We start from the raw sequence: 12696 nt of genomic DNA, 5'->3' as shown, positions 1-12696 counted from the left end.
CTTCCTCTGGAAGCAATTGGAGCTGCTAGGTGCAGATGTGTCTCATTGTCATGAAAAGTCCGAAGTTCTTTTTTTTAATTTTTTTTTATTGAGAAAAGGAGAAAAAAGTTTCCGCCTCCTCCAAGCCTCCCATTTCCCTCCCCCTCCACCCACCCTTCTCCCCCTTCCCCCACTCCTCTCCCACTCCCTCTCCAGTCCAAAGAGCAGTCAGGGTTCCCTGCCCTGTGGAAAGTCCAAGGTCCTCCTCCCTCCGTCCGTGTCTAGGAAGGTGAACATCCAAACTGGCTAGGCTCCCACAAAGCCAGAACATGAAGTAGGATCAAAACCCCTTGCCATTGTCCTTGGCTTCTCACCAGCCCTCATTGTTCGCCATGTTCAGAGAGTCCAGTTTTATCCCATGCTTTTTAAGTCCCAGTCCAGCTGGCCTTGGTGAGCTCCCAATAGATCAGCCCCACTGTCTCAGTGGGTGGGTGCACCCCTCGTGGTCCTGACTTCTGCAGCTCCCTATCTCAACACATCCTGATGAATTGTTCCTGTTATGGGTATAAAATGTCCCTCTCCATCTCTTCTGAATGATTTAAGTTTGAAGTCAACCTTGTTAGAAATTAGTATGGCCACACCTGCTTGTTTTTTAGGTCCATTTGCTTGATAAGCCTTTTCCCAGCCCTTCACTCTGAGTAGGTGCCTGTCTTTGTGGTTGAGGTGTGTTTCTTGTAAACAGCAGAATGTTGGATCCTGTTTTAGTATCCAGTCTCTTAGCCTGTGCCTTTTTATAGGTGAGTTGAGCCCATTGACATTAAGTGATATTAATGACCAGTGGTTGTTAACTCCGGTCACTTTTTTTAGTAGTAGAGTTTGTGTGTTTCCCTTCTTTGAGTTGCACTGGTGAAAGGTCTCTAGATGTCTGAGTTCTTGTGGTCATTGTTGGACTCCTTGGTTAGTGATTTTCCCTTCTATTACTTTCTGTAAGGCTGGATTTGTGACTACGTATTGTTTAAATTTGTTTTTATCCTGGAAAATTTTGTTTTCTCCATTTATAGTGAATGAAAGCTTGGCTGGGTATAGTAGTCTGGGCTTGCATCAATGGTCTCTTAGTTCTTGCAGTACATCTATCCAGGACCTTCTGACTTTCATGGTTTACATGGAGAAGTCAGATGTAAGTCTCATAGGTTTAGCTTTATAAGTAACTTGGCCTTTTTCCTTTGCAGCTCTTAATATTCTTTCTTTATTCTGTATGCTTTGTGTTTTGATTATTATATGGTGAGGGGATTTTTTTTGATCCAGTCTACTTGGTGTTCTGTATGCTTCTTGAACCTTCATAGGTATATCTTTCTTTAGGTTTGGAAAGTTTTCTTCTATAATTTTATTAAATATATTTTCTGGACTGTTGAGCTGCACTTCTTCTCCTTCTTCTACTCCAATTATTCTTAGGTTTGGTCTTTTTATTGTGTCCCATATTTCCTGAATGTTTTGTGAGGAGAGTTTGTTGGACTTTCTGTTTTCTTTGATCAGTGCATTTATTTTCTCTATGAGATTATTTCTTCTATCTCTTGTATTCTGCTAGTTATGCTTGTTTCTGTAGTCTCTATTCCTTTACCTAGATTTTCCATGTCCAGCGGCCCTCTGTTTGTATTTTCTTCTTTGCCTCCATTTCAGTTTTCAAGTCTTGAACTGTTTCCATTATCTGTTTTATTGTTTTTCCTTGGTTTCCTAGTGTATTTTTCACTGATTTATTCAATTCTTCAAACTGTTATACTTCTCATCCATTTCTATAAGGGCATTTTTTTACACGCTGTTTAAGGGCGTCAATCACTTTCATGAAGTCAATCTTTTCTACTTCTTCTTCATTAAGGTGTTCCTGTCCTCCTGTTGTGAGGTTGCTGGGTTCTGGTGGTTTCATGTTGTTCTTCAGTTGTTGGGTGAATTCTTGCATTGGCACCTGCCCATCTCTTCCTCTGAATGATTCCCTATGTATCTTCTTTTACAGGATCAGGTCTCCTTGCCTACTAATGTACCTTCCCAGTGATGGCACTCCCCAGTGATGGCTCTCCTGGTGCTCGAGTGATGTCTCTCCTGGTGCCGAGATCAGATCTCTCTGGTAAACACAGAGCTTGGGTAGCTTGTAAACAAAGAGCCTACCTTGCTTGCTGCAGGCAGGCTATTGAAACAAAGGAGCTCCCGCCTGCTAGGTTGCCCTCGGGATTTGGCCCTAGAGCCCCAAGGGGGAAGGGAGGCAGAAAAGGGGGGAGGGTTCTGGATGCAAGCTGGGTGGGGTAGGAAGAGAGAGGCAGTATGCTGGGAGTATAGGCCCAGCAGGAAGCCCAGGAAATATAGGGAGGATGAGCATCCTAAATTCTTAAAATATTTTAAATGCCATATGCTGAATGTCTCTGACAGATCTGAAAAATTCCTAACTGAAATATATCTCTATATAGCTAGAAAACCTAAATAACATGATTACAAACTTGACTATTATAGATGATTATCTATTAACCAATATTTTTAGTTATACATTACATTTCTAATGAGCTGCACAAACACGATGCCTTAATCAAGAGCAGAAATATACATATAACAAAGTTGACCTGAAATTTGTATCAATAAACCAAGATTCATACCAATGCAGATCTCTATAGCATATCCCCTTTTAAATGTAAAGAAACATTTATAAACAATATTTGGGAATATGAGCATAGTTCTTCTCCAAACTTCTTTCTGCTTCTAGTTGGGCACCATAATTTTGGGGAGTGTTCCTGGCAACCTTTCAGGAGGTCTGGAACCATCAAACTATATTAGTTTGGAATTAATCCACAGGTTTTCATCTTTTGTGGAAACAAAAGAAGAACCTCTTTTCCAATGCAATGCCCATCCACTTTGGCATATCTATTATTATCTTTGCTTAGATCATGGTTAGGCAGTCATGTTGGTGAGGCTCTATATGTGTAGCTTCTGACACTTCTAAGAGACATAATCTCACAGAAAACTTCTGATCTTTTGACCTTACTGCATATTCCCCAAACCTTAAGTATGGGTGTGTTTTATAGCTGCATCCATTGCTACTGAGTAACATTATATAGACTGAGCACTTTATATTTCATAATATCTATATATTCCTAAATGTAAATATAAAATATACACATAAAAATTTAAAAACACATATATGCATGTAATAACAATTTATGAGAAAAGAGGCTATGAATTTGAAAGAGTAAAAGACATATATGGGAGGGTTTTTGAAGGAAGAAAGAGAGGAATGTTGTAATTATAATCTCTAAGATAATATTTTAATCACTATAAGGCTACAGTCCAAAAGTCTTTCCTTCACTTAATGTAACACCTAGTTCCTGAGAGTTCTTCATGCTATCTTCATGTTGTTTCATTTTTAAAGATTCTTATGATAATGTGAGAATTCCAGCATGATGGATTTTTCAGAATTTTAGACTTCACTTCTTAGATTACAACATCATTCATTACTATCCAACAGGTAATACACCTTGAATTTCCTTCAAAAGGGTTAAATATCTTTTAAACAAATCCTCTTATAAAGACTCATTTGTGTTTGATCATATAATCGTTCATGAAAATGACCCTTATTAAATCTGGTATTGTGATTACTCTCAGTTTTAGTTCTGTTACAAACTTTTGTAAAACCAAGGATCATATATTTTTGACCTATGTATCCACTGCATATAATATAACACCCACAGGCACTAATGACTGTTTATTGACTAATTGATCAAAATGCATAAAATTTTAGAAGAAAGCACTCCACATCTCCATTTTAAAACCCTGTAACTTCTATTTAAACATGGTTTTAAAGTACTTTGCTTTAAAAAGAGACGGTAGCCCATTTAGAAAGCAATTTCTGCTAATAAAAGAAGATTGTGTAACTACAAGGGTTTTTCAAAAGAGGAACTCATTCTGAAAGCAGATGTATTTGATTTTGTTATGGTTGCTAAGGGAACACCTGAATGTAAATTACATTTTACATAAGACTCCGTTAAAATATTGATCAGAAAAGAGCAGAAGCTTCAAGGCATTTAATAAAGTGGCTGAGAAACTGCTTTCTTATTGGAAGAATAAAAGAGAGATTACGTTTTATGTAATCAATTTATTTCAGCAACTGTGCATAAATGCAGAAAGAAAATCAGGGAAGCAAAGATAAGATAGCCTTTCATTCTTTGACTTTTTTGCCTCTGGTTAAGATTAAAAAGCAGGAAATGACTACATGCAAGCAGTTTCATTTAGTCAGCATTTAGTGATTAAATTTCAACATAAAACTCACACCTGATGGGAGATCTCCCTATTTGTTTGAGGTTTCTTAATGTGTACCTATATTTCTTGCCATAATATCCTCATTACTTCTCTGTGTTCTGTTTAATATAAACTACTCGGATGCTAAGAGGCCATTTCTTAACACGAGTTTATCCATAGCATCTGGCCCAATAACCTGCTATCCATTTTAATCTCCCCTTTTCTCCATTCTCCCCTTCAGCCTTTTTCCAAATAAGATAAGAAAACTTAATTTCTATAACGAGTCATTTTCTTTTTTTTATTTTATTTTATTTTTAAATTTATTTATTTATTAAGGATTTCTGCCTCGTCCCCACAACCGCTTCCCATTTCCCTCCCCCTCCCCCGATCTTCAATCTCTCTCTCTCTCTCTCTCTCTCTCTCTCTCTCTCTCTCTCCCACACACACACACACACACACACACACACATACTTCTGGGTTCTATCTTTCTGTTTTTCTTACATCTTTTAAAATTAAAATTACTTCATTTGCCCCTTTCCCTTTTCTCTCTCCATCCTTCTCCCATGTACTCCTCACTTTGTTCCCATTCAAGTTCATGGCCTCTTTTTGTTTAATTGTTGATATGTAAATTACTAAATATACAAATACAGCCTGCTCAGTATATATAATATTACTTGTGGGTATTTGATACATCTGCAATAGAACACCTTCATGTAAGAGTAAAGAATCCTTATGAAGAGGTAGGCAGTAGAAAGCTTGTAAGTGCCAAAGAAACAGGAAGTTTGCTATGAGGTTGTGTCTCCTATAAATGTCAGGAACTACACAGATGCAGTCTTACCAACGTGACTACCTAAACATGACCTATAAAAGTGCAAGAGGAAAAATCTTGAGGGCTCAACCCCATACAAAGAACCTCAAGCAACTAAGGAATATTAAAAGCAGAAGAAATGGACTTTCCTAGGGAAGAGCACACACACTTTTCTCAACTTTATGTGCTCTCTTTCTCTTTTAATTTATTACCTACTGGCACTATATAAAGCTACTTATATTTACATGGTATGGGACCATCAACTGGAGCATAAGCTGACATCCAGTGCCTGCAGGTATTCATCACAGAGTGCATGTCCAAGTTAAACCCGGTATCTTAGCTTTATTTTCAGGCAGCCACGGACACAAGCCACATTTTATGATAGATAGTGAGGGTTCATATGAATAAGAGGGAAAGGTAAATTTTATTACATTTCTTACATGCTCCTATGCTTCTACAGGAAGCCTTTTATTTCTCTCTTTTGTTAATATTGACTTATATGCCATTTTAAAAAAAATTACATGTGTGGTTTGTTGAAATTTGCATGTATACTCTAACAAATATTTTGTTTCCTGGGAAGAAGATAAGGGCATTCAAATGCATCTTATTGATAAACCCATGAGCTCTTATACCCATGTATATTTAGTGAAGTTTTTGTAAGTATACTCTGATATACTTGAACACTGTGTGGTACAGCCTCAATTGCAAGCTCTAGTATATGAATGGTTAGTTATCGAGAACTAGTATTTCCTTTTGTTGTTTCTATATGTGATGTTTTGCAAACAATTGAAACCTTTTACATACCAAAAAACCCAAAACAAATGTAAAGAACCAAAATCAAGTGTAATAACGAAAGAAATAAGAACATAATGCTGTATTTACTTTTAAATGTTATATATGTTAATAGCATGCATTTAAAGGTGATACATAGTTTTCAATTAACATTTGAAGACAGGAGTGGAATACAGCATGTTAATCTATGTTTCTGTCTATGTAAAATAACGGTTACCTGAGATGAGGCACCGCATATGAGAGGAAATGTTGTGATGTTCCAATATAATGACAGTGCTACACTGATAACTATATCTATTTTGTGTGTACATATATGTAGATCCACAATATGATTGCAAAAAATGTACTTTTAAGTTAACAGATGGATACCATATATAATCCTTGCTTAATTAATTGCTTCATTAAAATCAGCTTCTCTAGAAAACACTCAATTTACTTGAATAACTGCTTTTGCATCTCTGGTGTTATTTTCACTTAATTTTTATACAGCTCACATTCTAGCCAAAAGAAAGGAAGGAAGGAAGGAAGGAAGGAAGGAAGGAAGGAAGATAGAAAAGAAAGGCTTTTAGCTCTATTCAGTTAACAATATCCCTGCTCCTAGGAATGCTAGAAAACTGGGAATTTGGGAATTCGGTTTTGTGCTGCTTTAGCCTCAGCTTCCGATACAAACTGCTTTCTTAGCTATGGGAAAGCTGAGCAAGAAAGCAGGGTAGACAAAGAAGGCCTCTCTCCGAGTCTACTAGGTTTAAATCTTTCCAATGGCATGTCCATTTTTGTTTTGCTATTCAAATTAATTTCATCATATAAACATGAATTCAACTGACAGATAGATACATAGATACGTAGATAAACGGTTATATTAGTCTTTTGTTTTTCTTTTTTGCATTTTTGTGGGGGCTTTTTGATTCTTGGAGTTTTGGCTTTGTTTCTTATTGTTTTCAGAGTGAGGAAAACAACAAAATCGAGTAGATAAGGAGGTAAGGAGGGGATGGGAGGCAATGGGGAAGGAAAAATATAAAATATAATGAATCAAAAATCAAACAATAATAATAAAGAGAAAATAGCCTAAAATAAAAGAAAGCAATTCCCTCAATGCACAAAGAAAGCAGGCTAAGGAAGCCAGAGGAAGCAAGCAAGTAGGGAGTATTCCCCTGTGGTCTCTGCCTCAGTTCCTGCCTCCAGGTTCCTGCCCTGACTTCCCTAAATTATGGAGTATGATGTGAAAGTGTAAGCCACAATAAAGCCTTTCATTCTAATGTTGTTTGGACATGATGTTTGTCACAGCAATATAAAGCAAACCAATGCATGTGACGGTGCAGGTGATTGGCTTCATACAGTGACACAAATAGAACACTTATTGAGTTGTGTAATATAGAGTCTGTGCAAATGTACTGCAGCCCTGTTATACCCTTGGTTTCTGAACTGAAAAGATAACATAGTCCCACTGTTAAAAACCAGAAGCTCTGTAGTCAGTCTCTTGAAGTTTAAATCTCCGTACTGTTAATTTGCTCAAGCAGCCAAATTTCTTCTCTTTTCAGTTTTTTAATACTTAAAACAAGAATAATGGCATTATCTATATACTGCTGCTGTAAATAAATGATATCTTCCTATTGTGATGTTAATATTATTAACCAGAGTAAATCACAGGTCTCTTAACTTTCACTATCATATCCATTTCCTCTTTTCACAAGAAGAAAATGATTTTCAGTGATTTCCAGCTAGTACTTTCTCAATGAGTATCTATTCTAACAATAAAAGTTAAAAAATCACATTTAACACTTGTGTTATATACACATTTATACTTATTAAAATTTCCCAGTAATTACATAAAGGATGTTTTAATAGCTCCATTTTAGAAATAAGGAAAGATAAGTCCCACATTTTCATAATCCATTCTTTGGTTGGGGGCCATTCAGGTTGTTTCCTCATTCTGGTTACGACAAATAATGCTGCTATGAACATGGGTGAGTACATGTTCTTGTGGTATGATTGAGCATCCTTTGGGTATATACCCAAAAGTGGTATTGCTGAGTCTTGAGGAAGGTTGCTTCATAATTTTCTGAAAAGTCACCATACTGATACCCAAAGGGGCTATACCAGTTTGCACTCCCACCAGCAATGCAAGAGTGTTCTCTTTACCCCACATCCTCTCCAGCATAAGTTGTCATCAGTATATTTATACAATGGAGTACTACACAGCAAAAAAATAATATCTTGAAATTTGAAGACAAATGGATGGAGCTAGAAAACATCATATTGAGTGAGGTAATCCAGACCCAGAAAAACAAATATCATATGTACTCACTCATAAGTGGCTTTTAGACATAAAGCAAAGAAAACCAGCCTACAATTCACAATCCCAGAGAACCTAGACAACAATGAGGACCCTAAGAGAGACATACATGGATCTAATCTATATAGGAAGTAGAAAAAGACAAGATCTCCTGAGTAAATTGGAAGCATGGGGACTACGGAAGAGTATAGAGGAAGGGTGGGAGCAGACAAAAATATATAGCTCAATAAAATCAATTTAAAAAATTAAAAAAGGAAAGATAAGTCTGCCAAATACACTGAGCTTCTCAATGCCAGTACCAGAGTTTAAACCTAAGTTCATTTTACTTCAAAGTACACACTTCTAATTACTTTGTTTCCTCGGTGATCAAAACATTTAAACCTTATATCCCATTTCCTTGTAATGCCCTAGCACTTCGGTTCACCTACCCAGCATTCAAGACAACTTGAAAAGAATTACACTGCAATCCATTTCCTTTTCTATAACGTTCTGTAACAAATGATAGAATCTCAATCTGTAACGTTATACAGGGGCTATGATGAAGGATAAATATTTCTTACGTGGTAATTTCCTTTTCCCTCATCTTTCATCTATTACATCTCCACTTTGCTGTTGAATGTTTTGAAATTTTAATAGTTCAATTTCCAGTGTTGATTTATTAAACCAGCAGTGACAGGAACATATTAACTGAATATTTTTAACTTATCATTTCAACATAGCAGATAAAGAAACTTCCAGAAGACAAGAGAGAGTCAGGGAGTTGGGGAGAATGGAGTATCAAACAAACCCTTTGTATTTCTTGGTTTGCTTTGCCTTGCTTTAGAGGAAAAATTAGAGTCACAGTTTTGAGTCAAAAGCTTTGAGAAAAAGACAGCAAAAAGTAAATCATTCCTTACTTTCTATATGACTCAGCATCTTGTCTAGGGTACCCATCAGCTGTAATGAATCCTAAATGAAAAGCCTGATTTCGAGGCAAGAGGTCAGTATATTTTCTCCATAAAGGATAAAATAGTAATTGTATAGGTTTTGTGGATCATATAGTTGCTGCTTTGCCACAGCAACAGCAAAGAAACCATAGATTGTCTATATAAAGAAATAAGCATGGATATGTTCCAATAAGACTTTATTTATGGACACTAAAATTTGAATTTTATGTAATTTTTCCATGCCAAAAATAATACTCTTCACTTGCTTTTGTTTCAACTATTTAAATGTATGAAAATCAATCTCATTTCATAGGCTGTACAAAAATAGACATTACATGGGAGTTAATCTCCAGGCCCGGGGTAAGAACCCCTGATCTATGTGAAAATCAAGCAGATTCTAAGATAAGGCAATACATATTTTAATAGACTTTAATTTTAGAGTACTTTTATGTTCACAACCAAACTGAATGGAAGGAACTGAAATGTCAACTCACCTCAAACATATACAATACAAATGCATAACCCCTCCTGCTTTTGCTGGATAGTACAAATTTTGACTTTGTTCCTTAGTTCCATAGATGCAGTAATGGAAGTTGGTAAGACTTAGTAGGCTATGTTATATTTTAGTAGAAGACATAGATTTGTGGAAGCACAACACCCCACAATGACATATAGAATTATAACTAGATATTAACCTTGAAAGATGTTGACAGAGGATACTTTTTAATTTGCAATTGGCATAATATATCTTTTAACATTTATCTTTCTGATCCCAGAGAGACACCATCATCACATGTTGTTCAACAATTCCTTTCTGTTTAATGTATAATAGGAAACTGATTCAAAGAAATCATGATCATTTCCTATTTTACTAGTAACTGCTCAGCTTAGCATTTTTAATTTATCTCTCCAAAACAAAAGCTTACTATTCTAGGACAGATCATAGATTATCAACTTATCTACTTTTTATCACTATGGAGACATTAATATTAGTAAAGAATCCAACACACACACACACACACACACACACACACACACACATGGAGGGAGAGAGAGAAAGGGAAGGAGGGAGAGAGGGAGGGAGGGAGGGAGGGAGGGAGAGAGAGGAAAGGAGGGAGGGAGAGAGATTCTGTCTTAAATTATTACATTGACAGAGACTTTCTTGGAACTACAATTATTTGAAAACAAAAGAATATAATATCCAAGTTTATATGGGTCACTTTGATTAATCAAATCTCTTTAAGAATGGGGAAATAAAAAACATATATCTACTGTCATAACTCAAAAGCCTAATAGACAAGAATAGACATGGTATCCCTCATCTCAGGCTCAAGAACACAAAGATGCAAACTGATATGCAAGTACTTGCTTTGAGAAGAGAGCCCTGGGGTACACTGATGATGCAGAACTACTTAAGGAAGATTTTCCTTGGGTTTAGCCATCCAGGAACTCAGAGGCCACTGTAGGTATGGTTTAAGGTGGCCTAGATACTACCCAAGCAGTTGGAAAGCCATGGTGTCATCTACATGATGCTAGTCTTTCAGGCCAGCAATTCCAGAGGCCCCTACCAAGATTTCAAGGGAAAGTCTTAGAGGGCCCATAATATGTTATTGGGAATTCTCTGAGTAGGTAAAAGCTGTGAGAATAAAGTCCAAACATGATAAAGATTCCAGGAATCTGGAGATGCCAGAAACATGGGACATAGAAAATCTGCCAAGGAAAGCTGCTAGAGTAAACAGAGTCAGAACAGTGAGGGCATGCCAACTGCAATCAGCAAGCTATAGTAATGGCCTTACCAAGAGCACTGGGGCACACTGTATACTAAAGATGCCAGACATGGAGCCATGGTATTTAATGATTCTCCTGCTGGGCTTCAGTCTTACTTGGTTTATCTCACCTTTCTATGTCCCTACATCTCTACTTTTGAATGAAAATATTTAGTCACTACCATTATATTAGGCATATGGTATCTGCTTTTCAATTTTCACAGCTGCTCACAGATAAACATCTGCCTTGAATGTCAAAAGATTTTTTGGACTTTAACTTTTGTTCTGGAAGAATTAAAATTGGATAATCTTGGAAATTGACCCGCTGTGTTTTACATAATAGGATCTGAATGAGTCTTTGGGGATAAAGGACAAAATTTTATGGTTTGATTATGAGAGTCTCAATTTTCAGGCATTGTCTCTAGCTTTTAGTACCATTTTGAGATGTAGCAGAAGCTACTAGATAGGGGAGCCTCGCTGAAGGAAGTAGATCACTGCAGGGATGGGCAAGGAAAGCCCTCTCTGGAGTACAATCCTTTCTGCTTCCTGACTTTCATGAGATGAGGAGGTTGGCCACATCCTACCCTTTGCTGTGACATTCAGTCTTACATCTTGCACAAGGCAAGAAATCTAGCAGACTTTGGACCAAGGCCTCTAAAACCATAAGACAAAACAAATCTTCCTTCATTTTCAATCATTTTTCTCAGGTATTTACTTTAGCAATAGTAAGCACATTAAATTCAAAAGCATTGCATAATTGTACCCTCTTCCTTCCTGTCTCTTCATCCTCAATACTGTTTCTCTTCCAACTCACATGCTTCATTTTAGTCACAGTGCCTCAAAGCAAGGATATATTTTGTTCCATTGTTTCCTAGCTAAAAAATCTACTAACATGGGTATTTTTCCCTGCCTTTAACCTCACAAGGTTTTTCAAAGTTCCTTATGTAATAGTTTCATGATATTTTCTGATAGTCCCCGCTAAAGTCATTCTGGACTACACAAGACAAGAACTGTTCAAGGCTAAAACCCAGATGGGAAAACATGGGTGAATCTTTCACAGTGCCCTCACATCTATTTTCTTTGTCATTCTCACATTGAGATGCTTAAAAATCAATTTGCATTTTCGAGTGGGTGGATGAATAAGTGAAGAGGGAAGATTAGACTCAGTGCTTCTGGTTGAGGCTAGAACAGAATGCCAAACAAGAGTGCCTGAAATGCAATTTCTCCACCCCAAACAGAAGGCTATAACACTTCATACAATGGTTAATCAACAGGCTCCAGCCTCTGGGAGAAGTGGGTACTTATGTTCAGCCCCCTCAAAATGCTAATTGAAATTATTTGCCACTAAAGGAAGTTTGAAAACTTCCTTCATTATATAGACAAAGCCTGGAAAGGTGGTATTTTTTCTCTCTCTCATATTATTCTTTATTGTGAGCTCTTGTTCCGCAGATCAAGAGCAGCCAGGCCTTTTGCAGCTGGCTATTCTAATTTCTAAAGCTTTATTCAAGTGAAGAGCCAAATATAAGCCTCATGCTTGGCTTCTCAGTGGAATAAGAATCTCTTTGTTGACAAGGTTACTGCCATACAGCTGGAAGAGTGATTTTCTGCTGTGTATGATTCCTCGCGACTTGCTTAAGTATAGGAATGGCCATGGTAGAAGCTGTTTTTCACTGCAAAAGGGAAAAAATGTTTTTATTTTACCTAATAATTTCACAGAAACCTTTTAAAATTAACAGGCAAATATGAGCTCCTAACAATAAAAGCATGCAAACCAGTCACACCGAAGTTATGTCAGAAATTAGAAATTAGTCTTATATTTGTAAAAACAGATATGAAGTACTACTATAACAAGTGGTA

Source organism: Microtus oregoni, unplaced genomic scaffold, assembly GCF_018167655.1.
Source record: "Microtus oregoni isolate MIOR12 unplaced genomic scaffold, Mior012 000061F_ref0000440, whole genome shotgun sequence".
NCBI lineage: Eukaryota > Metazoa > Chordata > Mammalia > Rodentia > Cricetidae > Microtus > Microtus oregoni.
The sequence above is the reverse complement of the archived record's forward strand: the minus strand, read 5'-3'. Positions refer to the sequence as shown.